The sequence below is a fragment of the Podarcis erhardii genome, assembly GCF_964252035.2.
Source record: "Podarcis erhardii genome assembly, chromosome: 10".
Classification (NCBI taxonomy): Eukaryota; Metazoa; Chordata; class Lepidosauria; order Squamata; family Lacertidae; genus Podarcis; species Podarcis erhardii.
In genome coordinates this window covers 44170050-44189343 of record NC_138500.1, presented here as the reverse complement: position 1 = coordinate 44189343, position 19294 = coordinate 44170050, and positions in this window count along the sequence as shown.

The following is a 19294-nucleotide window of genomic DNA, read 5'->3' as shown; positions in this document are numbered from 1 at the left end:
TTTGGATTTACTTATTTATTATCTAAAATGTGTAGGTCACATTCTCTCCCAAGTGGTGCAGGAGACAGTAAAAATATTAATCCAACATTTAAGAGGAAAAGTAAATAATAGAACAGTTTTTTTAAAAACCCTAATAGCCCATTATAAAGACAACCACCCTTTAAAATACAACACATGAAGTTGTAGGGAAACTAGTGAAGGTAAACGGAAGAAGGCTAATGAAACACAAGATAGAAAAGGAGGGGGTGCAGATTTGTTAAGGTGCATGGAGAGAAGATAGAGGCCTCTGCAAAATGTAGAAAAGGAAGGAGGGTTAATGGAGAAAAGGAGTGGTTCAGAAGGACCACTGGTGGTTCAGTGGGAAGAGAAAGGACATGATGGAGCAGGGGGGAAAGAGATGGTTTTAAGAGAGTGGATTTAAAAGGGGGGAAATAACAGTTAAAATGGTAACTTACATGCTTTTCCATAGCTAATGCAGTGATGTGGCCCAGTTGGGCAAATAGCAATGTAAAAAAATCACCCTGAACAATTTTGGATGTACCCCTGTGGTTCGCTCCTCTTATTCTCTGTAGGGGAAGTCCTGTAGCTTCGGGCACATGCTTTGTATACAACAAGTCCAAGGTTCAGTCCCTGGCATCTCTGGGTAGACCTGGCAAAGATTCGTACTTAAAACCTGGGAGAGCCACTGCCAGTTAATACCGAGCTAGACGGGTCCATTGTGGGACTCAGTGTAAAGGTAGCTCCCCATGTTTGACAGTGTCTTCACAATGTGATAATTAACATGCTGAAAGCCTTCCAAACCAATTCTAGGAATATGAGCTCCACTTTGTTCATTGGCTCTTCCAAACAAGAGTGCACAGAATTGCAGCCAAACATCCAAAAGTAATCTTATCAAGCCTCATAAGTAGGGACTCTATCAAATGTAAAATGTCTCTATAACCAGCTTTTCCTGCTTCACTTGTTACTCAGAGTTTAATCCAGAGCAAAAGTATTTTTTAAGATGTAAGTGAATTAAAGGACGCAACTTAATATTTCCCACAATCATTTTTTTAAAAACCCATTCAACCTAGTTATCTTGCTAGGCTAAGGATATTTGTAAATGGGGACCCAGTTTATGGTGTGCATTTATTTTACTGCTTAATGCAGATAATTTTTAAACCCTAAAGAGATGAGTCAGCAAACTATGATGTGTAAAGGAAGTAATGTTCATTATTATTGTTCACTGTCAGAAAATATGAAGACTAAATATGAAAAAGCTGGATGCTGTTTGTTGCTCCTATTCCAATCAGTGGAACTGAATGTGCCACTAAAGGCTTAAGGCTTATTGATTCGAATGGAAATTGGCTGTGACTTGTTTCTCCCTGTATTCCACTTTCCAAAGTGGAACCACGTGTATCTCCTGCAAAAGGAAAATGTGTGTGCTTTTCCTGCATCAGGAACAGGCATCTCTACCCATGCCGGAGGTGTGCAATACCCTGTTGGGGACATTATGATGGGCAGTACAAGAAATCTGATTCACGGAAACTGACCATTTTCGGGTATACCATTAATTTCCAAAGCATCCTCTTATGGCAGGTAAGGTTATCAGTGGCTGCTAACCTCCACTGTCAAGAGGCAGCATATGCCCCTGAATACTGGTTGCTGGGTATAACAAATGGGGAGAGGCTCATGTCCTGTTTTCAGGTTTCCCATAAGAATCTGGTGGTCCACCATGAGAACATGATTCTGGACTAGATGGACATTTGGCCTGACCCACCAGGGTTCTTCATATTTTCATCCTCAGGCAAGGCAACTTTCAGTCTGATTCTGTACATGTTTACTCAGAAATAAATCCCACTGTTTAATGAGGCTTGCCCCTAAGTAAGCATGTGCAGAAATGCAGCCACGCAACCCAGTCCTTTGCATGCTTAACCCTCAACATTTCACAGGTGAAAATGGGAGGCACAGACTCCTGTACCTATGCAGAAGCAGCTAGGGATTCAGGTTTGGAAGCATAGAAGGACAGCCTAGCAGACAGTGGCAGGGGGATTCAAATACATCTAAGTGACAGACTGATAGCAAGACATTCAAAGAGGAAATAGAATCATAGAATTGAACGGGACCATTAGGGTCATCTAGTCCAACCCCCTGCAATGCGAGAATCTTTTGCCCAAGGCAGGGCTTGAACCTACAACCTCTCATGCTCTTGGATGGGCAGGGTATAAATATATTATTATTATTGATTGAGCTATTCCAGAGGACTCAAAGACTTAGGGCTCGTCGGGGACAATACAATCCTGATTCAAATCAGGCACTGAAGATTTCCCAGGGCCTATCGCTCTTCTAAACATTGTCTTTTTGTGGTGTTCACTTTCTTAGCCTATTATAATGACAGTAACTGCAGCTTCCTGCCTTTCTATAATTGTAAATGTAGCAGCATGTTCTTATGGGGATCATGACCTAGTCAGTGACTGCTGAGACAAGGTCGCACACATGACCAAGGGCTTATGGCTGAGCTTTAGGCCACAGGAGGGGCAGAGGGGTCATCTTCTGTTTGGAGCTACTATTTTAGCAGTTTGGACAGGAAATGGATACAGCAGAAGCAATTAAAGAAGATTTCTGAAATTGGCTTTCAAGCTAAAGTGACTTGCTTTCAGCACAGGTCTATGTATACTTAACCTTAAGTGTCTTCATGCTTTATTCCCCAAATTAAGCATTGTTGGAGCAGTATGCATAATAGCCTGACAGCTCCAATACCACATATCTAAAGCTCCCTGCTCTCCTCCTGTCACCAAAAATCCATTTTCACACCAGTGTTTGAAAATGTTCCTTGAGAAAAAAAAAATCTCTTGAGGTCTAATTAGCATCTTGAAATACTTGAAGTTCCAGACGCAAAGGTGATGAAAACTGCTTTGGCTGAGGAGAAATATAAGTCCAAGCTCTATAATTGGTTCTAACCTTGTTCATGAATGGCCTATGGGCTTCTATCCGTTCAACTATTCTCTAAGGAATGTCCACTTATACAGCCTACACCTATGGAGATTGCAGTGCACATCGTAAATTGGAACACTCAGAATAACCTTCACTTTTATGTTTTACATGTGTCTCCAAGCCCTTAAGTTCACTGCCTTCTTGTGCATCATATCTGGCTCATGCTTCTGCTAACAAGGAAAAGTTGCAAAGGAAATGAAGGGGCAAGTTTCCCTCGAGATTATATGTATGAGATTTGTTTCTGAGAATTCCTCCTGAGCTGGAAAGTTTTGCTTGCAAGCCAACAGTAAATTCAGATGTTAGGAAAGCATCAGTCATTATGGATTATGATCACAGTTGGGGACCCTGAAGTAATATGTTTACTGATTTGTGTTGCACTAAGAAAATCCCCCCGCAACATTTCATATACTGTGACAGAGATCTAACTGCAGGAGAAATGATCTATATGACCAAGTAGGAAACTAAACCTATACATTACAATGTCAAAGAACAACTTTGAACTGAAATAAACTATTGCTAATAACACTAAACAGACTTTCAAACATCTTCAGGCTACAAAGCCTTTTAGTTCCAGCATTGTATTTACTAGAAAGCTGCCACAGAATAATTTGGATGTAAGAAATGTTTTATATGGCTCTGATAATAATAATAATAATAATAATGATGATGATGATGTTGATGATGCTTGGAAAAGGCTTTTAACAATTTAAAACGCAGCATTGAAAACTTACAATTACAAGAAATATGATCATAAAACTATAGGATGGGTCCTAAAATATATCTCTCAGCTCTCTAAGGCCAGAATAACGAGGTGTGTCTTCAGCATTCACTGAATCCTGTAAAATGAAGTTCCCAGGTGCATCTCTTTGGGGAGTTCCACAACTTAAGGATGCCACAGGGAATGCCCTCACCTAGTCCACCATCTCCAAGCTTCTGAGGGCAGTGGAACTACTAAGAGGAACCCCTCTGACTATCTTAGCACCTGATAGGGTATGTAGAGAAAGAGGTGGTCTTTCAAATATCTGGAACCTGAGTTGCTTACAGCTATAAAGACTAATATGAGCACCTGTAATTGGGCCTTGAAATGATATGGCAACCAGGGAACCTGTTTCAAAACAGGGGTTATGTGTGATATAAATGGAACCCCAGCCAGCAATCTTGCTGCTGCATTTTGAATCAATGAAAGTTTCCGAGCCCCATGTAGAGCACAAATGCATATATTAGTTAAATTTATATTATAAAAATACACTTTGAAAAATGTGTATATGGGGGGAAATGTCATACCAAAATGGGCACTAAAATGCTGATGAATTTTCATGAGAACTTAAAAAAAAAAATGAATTGTGAACTGATCTGGAAATATTGAGGACTAAACTTAATATTTGAAAAATGAGAAACTGAGAGAAACTGAAATTGACATGTTCACCCATCTCTAGTTTGGTTTGTGGCTTTTGTGTCACTTGTGACTGAAGTACAATTTGCTTCTCTGCTTTTTCGAAGGACTAGACCCAGATAATATATGCTTTGGAAGCCTTAGTGGCAGTAGGAAGAAAACACACTATTGGCGTGCATTCAAAATTATTTCATGCTACTGTGTTTTCGCAAATCTATTGGCCCAGCTGTTGGAACTCAACAATCTGACAGAAACCATGACGCAAAAAGCTTTCAGACTTTTGTTTTTTAAAAGCAGAAAATGAGACTCCGTATCTTCCCTAACCAGCTCCACAGCCATGTGCTTTGCAAAACAGGTATTTGCTGACAGAGGTTAGATAAGTTTCTTTCTTTCTTCCATTTTGGGGAGGGTCAGTGGGTCCTCTCTCCATATCTGACTTTATTCTGAACGTTTTCTTCAGGCAGTTTCTCCAGGAGCTTTTTCTTCACCTGCCTCACAAATAAATGAATAAATGTGGGAAAGTGATTATACCGGTGGTGCTGCAATACTAATAGCTCCCCATCCTGCTAGCCTAGCATTTTGATGATAGCCATACTATCTAGCTTGCACCCAGGGGCTGCCAGAGGCACAGATTACTTGAAAGCTCTTTGGTGCTAGCGACCACAGTTCTAAGGCAGTTGATAAGTAGCAGCAGGGTATGGGTTTTATTCCTCCTCTGAGTAATTAAAATATTCTTTTGGGTATAAGAAGAGGAAAGGCAAATGTCACTAGAAAGAAGCAGGATCATTACAGAAGCAGACCAAGGGCTTGTGATGTGGGACAGAATGAAGGAGCCGCACAATTTCAGTGCATCAATGAACATGAGCTGTGGAAGATACAGAGTAGGAACTTTCTCTGCAGGATCAAGCGTCCCTGTAGATACCTACGCTGTTATCCACAGCTAGAGCTTCATCATGGGCTATCAGTGCTTTGAACTGTAACCACCTGGTCTACTTTCCTTTGCTTGCTGTACTGCCTAGAAACTGCAGTAGAGGGACAACAGTAGATCAACAGGCAGTTAAACATAGAGTTAATTAGATATGCTCCAGTTTCCTTCTTCAATAAAGTTATTTTGCAGCTGCGTCAGGTTTGATATGATATGTGCTAGATGCTGATTTGCAAATAACACAAAAGCTTTTTACATGCAGGTCATTCATTTCCCTTATTCCTCTTTCCTCACACCTACCCACAAATTAATTAGGCTAGGATCCTAATTAGAGTTAGCTGATTCACTTTCAGCAGTGGTGAAATATGGCTACCTTGAGGATCATTGCTCAGAAATGGTTGCCACACAGACAGACAGACAGACACACACACACACACACAGAGAGAGAGAGAGAGAGAGAGAGAGAGAGAGAGAGAGAGAGAGAGAGTACTTGTGCACTTCTGTAAATGGATGGTCCCATTGCCTAAGATAACTCACATGACCAGTCTAAGAAGCATTCCTTTCCTTCTTCATCACTCTGTTTCATATATCATCACACAGTCAAATCCGGCTGGATATATATAGATTCATGAAGGTTGAGGATTATGAAGAGCAAGAGAAAATGGGCCTAACAAAGGAATTGAAATGGCACCAAATTTGGGAGTTGGGTGGGCAGCAATTGATGTGAGCAGGTACAAAATTATGGATGTTCTGAAATGTATGAAGGTCTATAAGGGAACATTTCAATGGCTCTGAAAATATTGTCTTTGCCTGCAAACTGCTATACATTTAGAACAGCTCCATCACAAATGTCATTGAGATCTTTCCTGGAATTTTTTGATGCTTGGTGGTGTCTGTATTGATAAAGCATAGGTGATAAGTCTTTTAAATATTTTTTTACACTAACAAATGCATGTGTTTTCATGAAAACGTGGCTTAGTGACAGCTTTATAAAGAAACTGTATGTACTAAGCTGATAGATTCAAAGCTAGCATTCACAACAGGCTTACAGGGTAGGTTTAGTGTCTTTATGGAAGCTTAATTTAATTTCCAACTAAATAGTAACAGACATGTCAGTGTTTGTAAAAAGCAAAAAAAGAAGGAAAGGGTTCTGACCTCCCTTTGTCTCCTCAGCCTGGTCCTAAGACCCTTCTCAGCATAAAAGAGTCCAGAAGAATACCCTTGCAGAGTTTTATTCTTAAAAGTCTTTGTGCAAAACACGACTGAATAACTATACACACCAGCACCAACCAACCAACCCAAACACCAGCCTCAGCAACAAACTAACATTTCTCACTTATATATACAACTTGGTGCAGACCACTGAGTCATGCTGACCCAGCTTTATTCACATTAAAGAAACAGCGGCCATTTTAGCCGTGACAAGACAAAGGCATGAAATGGCTAATTATTCCAACTGATAACCAGAGCATCCAAGTGGAGATTTACGTTTGTGGAAAGTGCTTCTGCAAGTCAGGAGAGCAGAGTTTTGCTGATCACCCTCCTCCACTTTGTAATTTTCCCTTCCAAAAAGGTGGGGTGTTTTATTATTTGGTACATTTAATAGCTTCTGTTTTAAATTAGTTGATATGTGGTTACGAATATTTGGTAGTGATCTGATCTTAATTGTTGCAGTTGTGTTACCAGAAGTCAGAATGTGAATGACAGCAACCTGAAAAATAGTAACAGTTCCAAAATTAGGCTGCTGTCAACTGCTATTTTTATTGTTGGCCTCTAGAGAGAGAGTGCCCTAACAATAGAAATACCAGGAAGAATAAAAGCTAAAAATAAATGCATTACTAAATATAATGCCAGTCAAAACAGGGGATAGTTCTGTGGGGAAATAGAAAAGAGGTCAGTTAACATATCCTAGCCATCTCATCTCCAGTTTTCATACAGTAGAGACATAGCTGACAATTAAGCCACAGGTAAGCATTATAAAGGCCATATGGCAGGATATAAAGGTAAACAAAATAAAGTAAGGCAAATAAATAAAAGCAAGAGTATGGGAATGTTTTATAGGGCTGGTGTTTAGAATGCAGAGATCACTAGGACTGGATTTCCCTTTGTGTTGGTGCAAGGGAGCAATGAAAGAATAAACCCTTGTGTTCATTATTTTTAAGAGTAGAATTTGAGGGATGATAGAGGGCAGTTTAACAGAGAATGTGAGAGATGTTCATCAAGACAATATCTGGATATACAGCAAACCAGTATCTCCTACTCCTGTGATCAATAGAGATTTTTCAAGGATGTACTTAGATACAGTGGTACCTCGGGTTAAGAACTTAATTCGTTCTGGAGGTCCATTCTTAACCTGAAACTGTTCTTAACCTGAGGTATCACTTTAGCTAATGGGGCCTCCCGCTGCCACTGCGCTGCCGGAGCACGATTTCTGTTCTCATCCTGAAGTAAAGTTCTTAACCCAAGGTACTATTTCTGGGTTAGCAGAGTCTGTAACCTGAAGCGTCTGTAACCTGAAGCATCTGTAACCCGAGGTATCACTGTACTTAAGTACATCTTGCATATTAAATCTGGATCCATTTCACTCTGGGTTTTGGTCGGTTTTGGCACATAAATTGCTTTGGCCATACTGTATGATTACCTCTGTTGAGAGAGAGAGAGACAAGGGAAACACGTCCCTGTTAAATCTCCTTGATCTCTCAGTGGCTTTCAGTACCATTGACCATAGTATCCTTCTGGAGCGATTGTCTGAACTAGGGGTAGGTGGCACTGCTTTGCAGTGGTTCCAGTCCTACTTGGATGGTCATTTCCAGAGGGTGTTGCTTGGGCAATGCTTTTCAGCCCCATGGAACCTTCAATGTGGGGTTCCGCAGGACACACTCCTATCCCTTACATTGTTTAGCATCTACATGAAACCGCTGGGTGGGGTTATCCAGAAGTTTGGAGTACGTTGTCAGCAGTATGCTGATGACACTCAGCTCTATTTCTCCTTTACATCTGCAGGTGAGGCAGTGGAAGTGCTGGACCAGTGTCTTGCCTCAGTAATGGACTGGATGAGAGCCAACAAACTGAAACTCAATCCAGATACGACTGAGGCACTGTTAGCGGGTGGTTCCCTAGACCAGATGGGTGGGAGGTTGCCTGCTCTTGATGGGGTTACACTTCCCCTGAAAGAGCAGGTTCGTAGCTTAGGGGTACTCCTGGATCCTTTGCTGTCGCTCGAGGCTCAGGTGGCCTCAGTGGCCTGGAGTGCCTTCCATCAGCTTCAGCTGGTGGCCCAACTATGCTCCTATCTGGACAGGGATAGCCTAATTACTGTTGTCTATGCTCTGATAACCTCCAGGTTAGATTACTGTGGAATGCTCTCCCCAGTGAGGTTCGCCTGGCGCCTTCATTATACACCTTTAGATTCCAGGCAAAAACATTCCTTTTTAACCAGGCCTTTTGTTGACTTGATTGACACCCTAGGCCCTTTTAAAATGTGGGGTTTTGGGGGCGGGTATTGGGTTGTTATTACTTTTATTTTGATTATGTATTTTGTGGTTTTATATATTGATTTTATTTTATGAACCACGCTGAGACCTGTGGGTGTACAGCGGTATATAAATTCAATCAATCAATCAATCAAATCTCAGGAAGATGGGGGAGGTATTTGATGCTGCACTGAGTAGCCTATAATCTGTAACTGGAGGATGCTCTAAAACATATATGATTGGGCACTAATAGAAAAGTGCCGCTTTTATATATCCTCTCAAATAACCATATTTACCATGTGTGCACAATAACCATACGGTTATGTTTGGTCATATCACCTTATCTATATAGACAAGTGACTAACATTTGGTGAAAAAATATATGATAAAAATTATTTGACCACTGTGGAAGACCTCTTGGGGGACAAAATGCATATGGTCTCTAGTTTAAATCCATTCTGTTTTTCACATCAGCTTGATGCTTGGAGCATCATTCTGTGTAGATGCGATCATATGTCATGGGGTTTTTTAATAGTAATTTTATCCATATCTTCATTGTATGTTCATTCTGTATTAACTTAAATAAGCCACACGTATCTTCAAGTGTTCCAGTTCTAGGACAGTACGCATGAGGAAAATACTGTACAGTACACAAGCCCATCTTACAATGCTTATTGAAACTGAAGGGCTGGGGGAAAGAAGGAAATGGATCATTAACCAGCTGCCTTGCTTCTGTCTTCTGAAGCATCTGGCATTAATCACTATCAGCAGCATCATGCTAACCTAGATGAACAATTCATTTGATTCATTACGACATATCTCATGGTTTTTATATTAGTGAGATGTTGGGGAGACCTTGTATATAACTGTGGGTTTTTTACTCATTCGTCACATTTGTATCTGATGCTTAGGTCAAGTGCAGTTTGGACTAAGTATCCAAACATGCAGCAGGACCAGTGAAAAACTTAGACCGGCCTGCATAGATTTCTAAGGTCTGTTCAAAGGCTGCTTAGATCTTTTTGAGTCAGTTGAAACTAATATGAGCTGTGCATTGATTCACTGCATCCCACACATGAACACATCTCAGGGAGCAAATGACAAACCAAGTGATTACAACGAGTGTGTTACAAGCTATCGAAGGAGGTCAGCCCTTCTGATTTTGTCAGGGGGGCAGGATATCTGGGGCGCAGTCTGTTCATTGTTCATTTATTGTTGTGGATCACCAATCTGTTTTTAAATATTAACGGCAGCACTGGTTGAATCAGGACAAAGAAAATATTCTAGGCTTCTTGCTGAGTGCCTTGCCTTGAGCAAGTTGGTTGAGCTTAAAAGCAATCAAGGGAAGGAACAGATGTCAATACCATCTGGACATCCATCCTAAGACAATGTACACTGTAGGGGAACTGAAGTACATAAGCTTTTCTTAAGTGATACTTGACAGTAACCAAGTTATATTAGCCTTCTGTGGTCTGAGCACTGTGAAGGCTGGTAAATTGAGTGCATAAAGAAAAGTAAGCCTTGTTCTAGATACGATGGGTTTCTCAGTGTTAAATGTTTGTACATGAGGATAACTCCTTATGATTTCATGGAGATAAGGACGAGCTCTTCTCACATGCAAAATTATGATCCTGCCTGGTAAAGTTATTCAGAACAAAACTAACTTTTCACTAAAGTGCCACGGTTTATAACCACTGGACTGGTGCCTAAAACCAACACAGAATTAAGTTTGGTTATGCACATTGAAATCAATGGGCATAAACATGTCTAACTGTGCTGAGCAGGCCTGGGTCTTTAGCTCTTAAACAGGGATCACTAGCCCATGATTCTCCATTTGCTTCAAAACTCTAAACGTTGCTAAACATTTCCTCTCTGTCTGTAAGCCACATTGGCTGGGGTTGATGGGAGTAGCAGTTCAACAACATGTGGAAGGCCACAGGTTCCCCACTCTATCTTGGAACAAAGAAAGTGGCAGCAAATTGAGTATATCAGGCAATTCTGTCTTGTTCACAGGTAATTCTTTAATTTCTGAAGAAATGCAGCAACAGCAGCATATAAGAACTTCCAGTTAAGATATTTCTCTGTTTCTACAGCCATGGCTTTTTATTTCTTTTTTTTTCAACTGCTCCTAGTGCCAGGACCCCAAATTTGTTTAAACTTATCACCAAATAATTATATTGAAAACTTAATTGTTTAGATTCCCCCTCCCCCTCCATGTATCCTACCTTTTTAGCTTCATAGCTTTGTATTTTTTGATATGGGCAGTACATGCCCATTTATCTGTATGGACAGAGTAAGTAGTTGTATAATGCAAAGGCCACCAAAAAGAGTCAAAAGAGAAAACAGACTTGCATACAGCTGATTAATGGTAAAGTGGAGTTTTTTAAAAGCTAAAAATGTACGGTAAATTATTTTACTTTCCTGAAAGAATGCAGAAGGCAACAATATAGTGTAAGTGTAAGTCACAATCATATGCCTGGCTGATTTTAGGTCAGTATTGGAAGGAGGGCTGCTAGTTAGGCCACTTCATTATCTAGGTATAAATAGCATTTTACAAAACTAGAATTGCACCACAGTACTTCTGTTAGTCATGTTAACCTCCCACACAATTGATACACTTCTACCCACCATATTTTCCATTTGAAGTATGAGTCCTAATACATTCTTCTTAAGTCTTCACAGTTAGTTGTAACATGGCAGAATACTAATTGTGTCGAAGATAGATAACTGAGATTTATTTGAAAATACACACACACAATCACATTACTTCTGAATAGTCTCATTAACAGTTTTATCTTTGTTTATATTTAAATTTGCCCCATTAAAATTCATGAATTCCATTTATATACTAATCCACTTTTTAGTTTATTTCAGTTTGAGGTTTTTGCAACCTCCATAAACATCAGGAGCTAAAATATTTATTCATTTAAGAAGCATCTGCCCCACCTAATTAATTACACATCCTCAAGGTGGCCTATAACAATAATTAAAAGGAAGGCCTTGGATTCTATATCCCAGTGAGCAGAATTCCACTCATTTGAATAGACCACTGATGGAAGGTTACCTGTAGCCTCAGAAGAATCTAAGAAGAGCCTGCAGGATCAGACCAATGGCCCATCCAGTCCAGCATCCTGTTCTGGATGCAGAAGGATTTCTGCCTCTGACTATGGAGGCAGAGCAGAGCCATCATGGCTAACAGCCATTGAAAGCCTTACCCTCAATGGATTTGTCCAATCCTCTTTTAAAGCCTTCCAGGTGAGTGGCTAGCCCCGTCTCCTGGAGGAGGAAGTGCCATAGTTTAGCTGTGCACTGTGTGAAAACGTCCTTTATTTAGTTTGTCCTGAATCTTCTGACGTTTGTCTTCACTGGAGGTCCACGAGTTCTAGTGTCAAATTGCTTCAGTGGGCTAGGCAAAGCTCTGGCACAATCGGGATAGGGGCTGAGTGGGGAATGGGGAAAACTGCCTTTCCCTGACTTCTGTAAGCAGAAGCCTCCACTGGATCAGAATCCATTACATGAATCGAAGGAACCCTTCCATTTGCAAAAGGGCAAATCAGGATCCAAGGCATTTTATATAAAGTATAAAAGAATTGTAACTTAAACCTATTGAAGACAGGAGTTCTAGACAGCAGGCGGAAACGCTTCTAACTGGAAATCAATCAAAGAAAACATGGGTAGGATTTGGCTGCAAATATAACACTATAATGGGAGGTATAACAACTCAGTTGTTAGCAAGAGAACAGACATTGCATTGTGAGATGATGGGTACATGTTTAGCCATGTGACTGAAATCAGTAGGCTTAATGTATTGAACAGTGCCTAGGTGTCTATAGTCTAAACGTATACAGTATACAGTAGTCAGTGCTATTTTTCTAGAATTCACCATGAACGCCACCCTTGTTCTCTTATAATGGCAATGGCACCTACTTATATCTGGCTAGACTTGCTGAAATAAATATGGGTTTGACATGCCTGACTAATATGAATAGTCAAGGAGTTTCAAAGCATATGGGCTGCCATGCGAATAGACTGACTCCTCACAAGTGTAGAACCAGCATTATTTATTATATGGGACTTGTAAAAGTGCAAGTTCTGTCTTGGCTACTAAGCAGGCTGACTTTACAGGGGCGTGGAGTGTTATTTGCAACTCTGCCTCAGCAAAATGTCCTGCTTCAGCCCTGTAGAAATGGGAGTGGCAGGCTGTGTGTACTAATTTTGCATTGCTAAAAAATTCCCCTATAATTCATTGTCCCATTGGCCTATGCCAGATGGTTCCAAAGAGTGTGAAAAATAAGCGATCTAGCTGAGTAGGGGTTATGAAGCAGCATCACAAGGGGAAATGATTCCTCTCAGGTGCTGTGAGATTGGCATAAACCTTGAAGCATGATGTTCAACCACCTGAGATTTCTGAAGTTTTTGAATCTTTCTCAGTACCTCTACACACTCTAGTCAACAACTCTAATTTCGTTTGGCATAGGCTAGCACAAAATCTCCAAGTAGGCTTCAGTTTATTATCGGTTACTCCAGGAGGCCTCATCAGTAACCGCAATGGAACAGAGCGCCTGTGGTGAAATCATTCCCCCATTCAGCTTCGCTTTTAGGCTTGTTGTGTTCCATAATGCTATAGTGGAATGACTTGAAGACTTTCTACTGTATTTTTAGACTTCATTGAACTAAACAACGGGATAAGAGTGAGATGTGAAACGCACAGACCGAACATTTTTAAACATGACAATAAGGGGTCTAGTGAACTCTGGAAAACAAATGTTATGTTCTGGTAGCAGGAAAGCAATGCCTTTAAATTCTAAATGCAAGTTTGATGCCTTCATCCCAACAGACTGAATTTCAGTTTTGCTTATATTGAGAAGCAAGAGGACTGAAAGTGTTGGCTAGAAATCAAACAGGTAAATTCCTTCTTGTTCACATAGCCTAAGCATCTCCAGCAACTGGCCTTTACTTATCCAGAGCAATAGTTTGGACTGAGCTGTGCTGGAGACTGGAAACAGAGAATAAATATTTCTACCTCCTCCAGAAATTTGCTGGCAATTCAGGCAGTGTAAGTTACCGGTAGTTGAATGGTTTCCCTTGTGGAACCTTTTGCCTATGGGTCAGCATCCATTCTTAGCTGAAATATTGAACAGCATTCCTTTCCATTTTTTGAAAGAAGCAAAACTGCTGAGGGCTAGGTTCCAATGCTGAACTACCTTTTAACCTATTAGCAGCAATCAATTGCTGCCCAAAGCTACATGCAAATTGCACACAAAAGAAGACAACGTTCCATACTTGTGTTTTGTCTTTTGTTGGTTTTTATCTTCTTCTTGTTGTTGTTTTGTCTTATTCTTGTTTTAATACCATTGTTCTGTTGCATATTGCCTAGGCTTCCTATAATATTTATTACATGTTTAATTATTCTTTCTAATAATATTTCTTTCTAATAATATTTCTTTCTAATAATATTTCTAACTTCCCTTTCCATATAATGGTCATGGTGAAATATCATCCTTGTTAGAATAATAGAATTTTAGAGTTGGAAGGAACTACAAGGGTCATCTAGAGCCAGTGTGGTGTAGTGGTTAAGAGTGCTGGACTCGTAATCTGGTGAACCGGGTTCGATTTCCCGCTCCTCCACATGCAGCTGCTGGGTGACCTTGGGCTAGTCACACTTCTCTGAAGTCTCTCAGCCTCACGCACCTCACAGAGCATTTGTTGTGGGGGAGGAAGGGATAAGGAGATTGCTAGCTGCTTTGAGACTCCTTAGGGTAGTGATAAAGCAGGACATCAAATCCAAAACTGTTCTTCTTCTTTATCTAGTCCAACCCCCTGCAATGCAGGAATCGCAGCTAAAGCATCCATGATAGATGGCCACCCAACCTCTGCTTATAAACTCCCATGGAAGGAGAGTCAACCACTTCCCAAGAGAGTCTGTTCCACTGTCAAACAGCTCTTACTGTCAGAAAGGTCTTCCTGATGTTTAATCGGAAGCTCCTTTCTTGCAACTTCAATTCATTGGTTCAAGTTCTAGTGTCAGAAACTGGCAGGGGATGGGGAGGAGGAAGAGGAAGAGGAGGAAGTGAATCCCGGCAAGGGCTGTAGCCAGGACTGGGAAACAGTGGGGCAAGCAGGGGATGGGGAAGGAAATACTCACACAGGAAGAAGCATCACATTTGAAGAGCATCACCTTAGCCACCCCTAGCCTAGAGCAACAGGTGTTGGCAGGAAACACCAACTTCCTTGCTTCCTCATTCTCTGGCAGGTTCCAAATCTATACATACACTCTTCTTCGACCTCCATGGATGAAGGCACAAAACACTTTGTACAAAATATTGTTATTCCATACTTTCCATTCCAGACAACCTGCAGAATATAAATATTCCACGTACATAAAAATTACAGAACAAAGCTACACAATAATGGCAAGATAATATTAAGCAGTGCAGTAAGATGTCAAACAAATCTTACCCTCCGTTTCTTATTATTTACATACGATTTGACAGGACCCAGGCTGTTTATAAAAGTCATATGGGGGGACGGGGACTTATGGAGTGCAAATTTACCACATGGAAAAGGAAGGTCAAATGAGTTTTTCCATCATGTGATCACAGTCCAACAGATGGAGAAAACAGCTGAAGACAGAGGGACTAGAAATATCATTTGCAATGCAAAAAGGACTCTGTTGGAGAAGAAAAGGGAGCCACAAAGTATTTAAGGCTGCAAAACACATATTTGGTAATAGGCCCTATTGAACACACAGGAATTAACTACGGAGTAAATATTTATTGCATTGCATTGCATGGCACCTAAAGGAAACCAACCTCTTTTTTTCTTTTCCTCTTTGTCCTCCATAAATATTCATGGTCTACTCATTTTAAACATTATTTTGTGGAACTAAAAGTATTTGATGTTGTTAGTCTCCTTTCCCCATCTGTAATTACCTTCACGATTTTTAAAATCACTCTTCTGTGTATTATTAAATTAACAGAGAATTCTGCATATATGACACTTTTTTTTAAAAAAGTGCTGGCTTTTTTTCAGTGCCTGAAACGTTGTTATGCTCCCTAACAAAAAGTGTTTGAAATTAATTGTTGCACTCTGGTGAAATACACATTTCTGGATTTTCAGCCATACATTGCAAATATATATGGCACCTCTTTGCTAGATAATTTTATTGATGTAAGAAAGATATGCAGCTATGTGGTGGCTGGTGCTCATTGGGACTGGTAGGGCAAAAGGCAGAGAGAGAAACAGCAGGTAGAATAAGAGCCAATGAGAGGCAGAGCCATCCTTCTCTCTGCTGAGTTTTACAAGGGCAATCCTGAGACAAAGTAGGAAAAAGGTGGCCAGTGTTACCCGCTGGACTGGTTGTAAGTAAAATTTGCTAGTAGGGTGTTTATACATTTCCTCATTAGACATCCATTGTCCCTCCACTTTTCAATGCATTTCCCCATCACTTTCTAATCCACAAAAAGTCTGATTCATTTTAAAAGTGGATTTGTTGCACTGGGGCCACAGCACAGGTGGCGCTGTGGTCTAAACCACTGAGCCTCTTAGGCTTGCTGATCGGAAGGTTGGTGGTTCAAATCCCTGCAACGTTGCTCTGTCCCAGCTCCTGCCAACCTAGCAGTTTGAAAGCATGCCAGTGCAAGTAGATAAATAGGTACTGCTGTGGCAGGAAGATGTTTCAGTGCACTCTTGTTTCCGTCATGGTGTTCCATTGTGCCAGAAGCAGTTTAGTCATGCTGGTGACATTACCCGGAAAGCTGTCTATGGAAAAACGCCAGCTCCCTTGGCCTGAAAGTGAGATGAGCGCCACAACCCCATAGTTGCCTTTGGCTGGACTTATCCGTCCAGGGGTCCTTTACCTTTTTCCTTTACCTTATTACCTATAACCCACTTTAACTGAATAAAGCTAACATTCCAGTATACACCTGCATCCCTCCTGCAAAATTGCGACTGTCTGCAGGCACAGTCTGTGGTGCTGTTTACTACTACTATTCTTACTTGCTCCAACATGCAAGTACAAAATAGAGATTGATGGCACCTTAAAGAATCTCAGAATCTTTCTCTTCCTGTATTTGGAATTCAGTTCATATATTTTGGTGAGTTATGATATCGAACACGGAAATCAATAGGATGGTGAACTTAAATTGGAAAGCAATTTGATGAATTTCTTTGTGCACAGTGATCCTAGTAAACCATGGTGCCAGAGTTAACTCACTTGCCATTTTAGACCAATGACAGGGTCTTTTGTTCTTATACCGAAACTCACATACTTCGAGAGAGAGAAAATCTGCAACATCTGTCACCTGGAATTTTTAAAGACAAGCAAGACTGGTACCAAATTTGTTTGGTTGTCTGGTTCATGATGAAGTGTGCTTTGTGCGTGTCAGATAAAAATAACAGAATACTTCAGTTGTTTGTCAAGACACATTCTTTTAAAGTATTTTTCTTTCAACGTTACTATTCTTTCCACATTTTAAGGAGAAACCCAACAGTAATAGCTTATATATATACCTGCATTTAAACACACACACACACACACACACACACACACACATGTAAAAATGAAATGAAATAACTTCAGGGCATGATATTTATTTAGTTTACATGATTTTCACAGGAAAGGACTTGTCAGCTGTGGTCTATATAGGGACACAAAGGAATGTCATGACATTCATATTATAGAAGTATGCTTAAATAATATGGAATAATCACTTAGTGGATGTTTTTATTTTAAATGTCACATTGTTTTGTCATCCTTCTTGTCAGGGAACTGCCATCGGAGACAGGAGAGGAGGTAAGGCGCAGCAGTGATGCAGGAGAAGGACCCAGTAGGGAGAGAGAGCTCACTTCCGCTGGGGAAGGAGATAGGCGTTACGCTAGGAAGAAAGGGGAGGTTGAGGGAGCTACGGAGGGAGGGCTCCGAGACTGTTCCAGCGAGACCAGCAGGGAGAGCACAGAGCCTCCGCTTGGGACGCCCACTCTGCGCAGAAAGCTTCCGCGCAGGGAGGCGAGGTGTCGACTTGGTGTCAAAGAGCTTTTATGTTGGAAAAAGTTCAGGAAATGCCCACTGACGGATTCTGCCAGTGATTGAGACAGCCATGGAGTAAGGGCTGTCCAGCTGGGGAAAAGTTTGACCAAACTACTCAGCTTGGAGCAGTTTGCGGCTTACGCACAAGCAACCCCACATCCCATTATACTTCTATTCTTTCTTCTATATCCTTCCTGTCTTCATGGAATAATGCTGAGTTCTACTGCCAGCATACCAGCATCATTATGCCTTTTCATTCATTAATTCGCAAGTAAATAAATAAAATTTGAACATCTATACAATATAGCCCTGGTCCCTGAATCTTGCACAGGGAGCACAATAACAGAATCTGAAGAATCCAGAGGGGTAGCTGTGTCTGTTGCAGTAAGAATGAAGAAGATTCTTGTGCGATTTAAAGGCTAATAGATTTAGAGCGAGTGCCTATACATGCTTACTCAGAAGTCCCATTGAGTTCAGCGCGGCTTACTCTCAGGTAAGAGAGCAGAGGATTTCACCCTTATTGTGACGTAACCTTTCATGAACTAGAACCAGACCCCATATATATATATGGGGTCAGATAAAAGCAATAACTAAGTCAAAAGGCCATGAAATACATAAAATCTCACTATTTGTGATGTGTCCTATTTTTTATCATTTATATTCTGACAACCAAAGTCCTGACTATGGTACAAAACTATAGAACATGTTCAAATAAAAATCCACTGTTTCTAATAGGATGGAAATACATTCTGGACAATACTTCACAGTACGAGATAAGGCAGTGAAGCCCTGCAAGCTTATATACAGTTGATTTCCCAGTCAAGTGGTGGGACCAAAAAGTTGTGGAGAAAGAGGTAGAAATTCTAACTCCATTTTGAGTAATGCTTTGTTCTGTTCTTTATTGTATTGATGGGCAAACAACCCAATCTGGAGTAGATAGGCCTGAATAAATCTCATTGAAATCCATGTGTTTTCTGGTGAGATTTATGCATGTTTACTTGCAAGTTGGTGCACAAGTCCCATTTATTTTATTGTGACTAGTACCCTATAGAATACTGGGGTAGAATACTGTTACCTTTTTCACTAGAAGCTCTCATGTTTTTGTATAGTACATAGTTAACCCAGTAATACCACCAATACCACATCTGCAACATAAAAATATGCTTCAAACTCCCAGCATTTTGAAGAGCAGGTTATATAACTTTTTCTGATAATAGAATTGAGTGAAATGCATGCTGGATGACAGTTGTTTGCTGGTGGCATGGTTTGCCTCCTGAATTGTGACATACTTCAGTCAAGAAGCCATTGTGTGGCATGCTTTTGTATTCATCAAGAGGCAGGCCCCATGCCATGAAGTAAAAGCAGCCTTCTCTTAAATTTCCTAGGAGCAATTTTCATACTGTTGTGTTCTTTCCTTCATGGGGTTTGGCTAGTATGAAAAGAAAAACTACACCCAATTTGTTTAGCCCAGCAGCCTGACAGTTCAAAGGACATGACGCAGTTTCCTC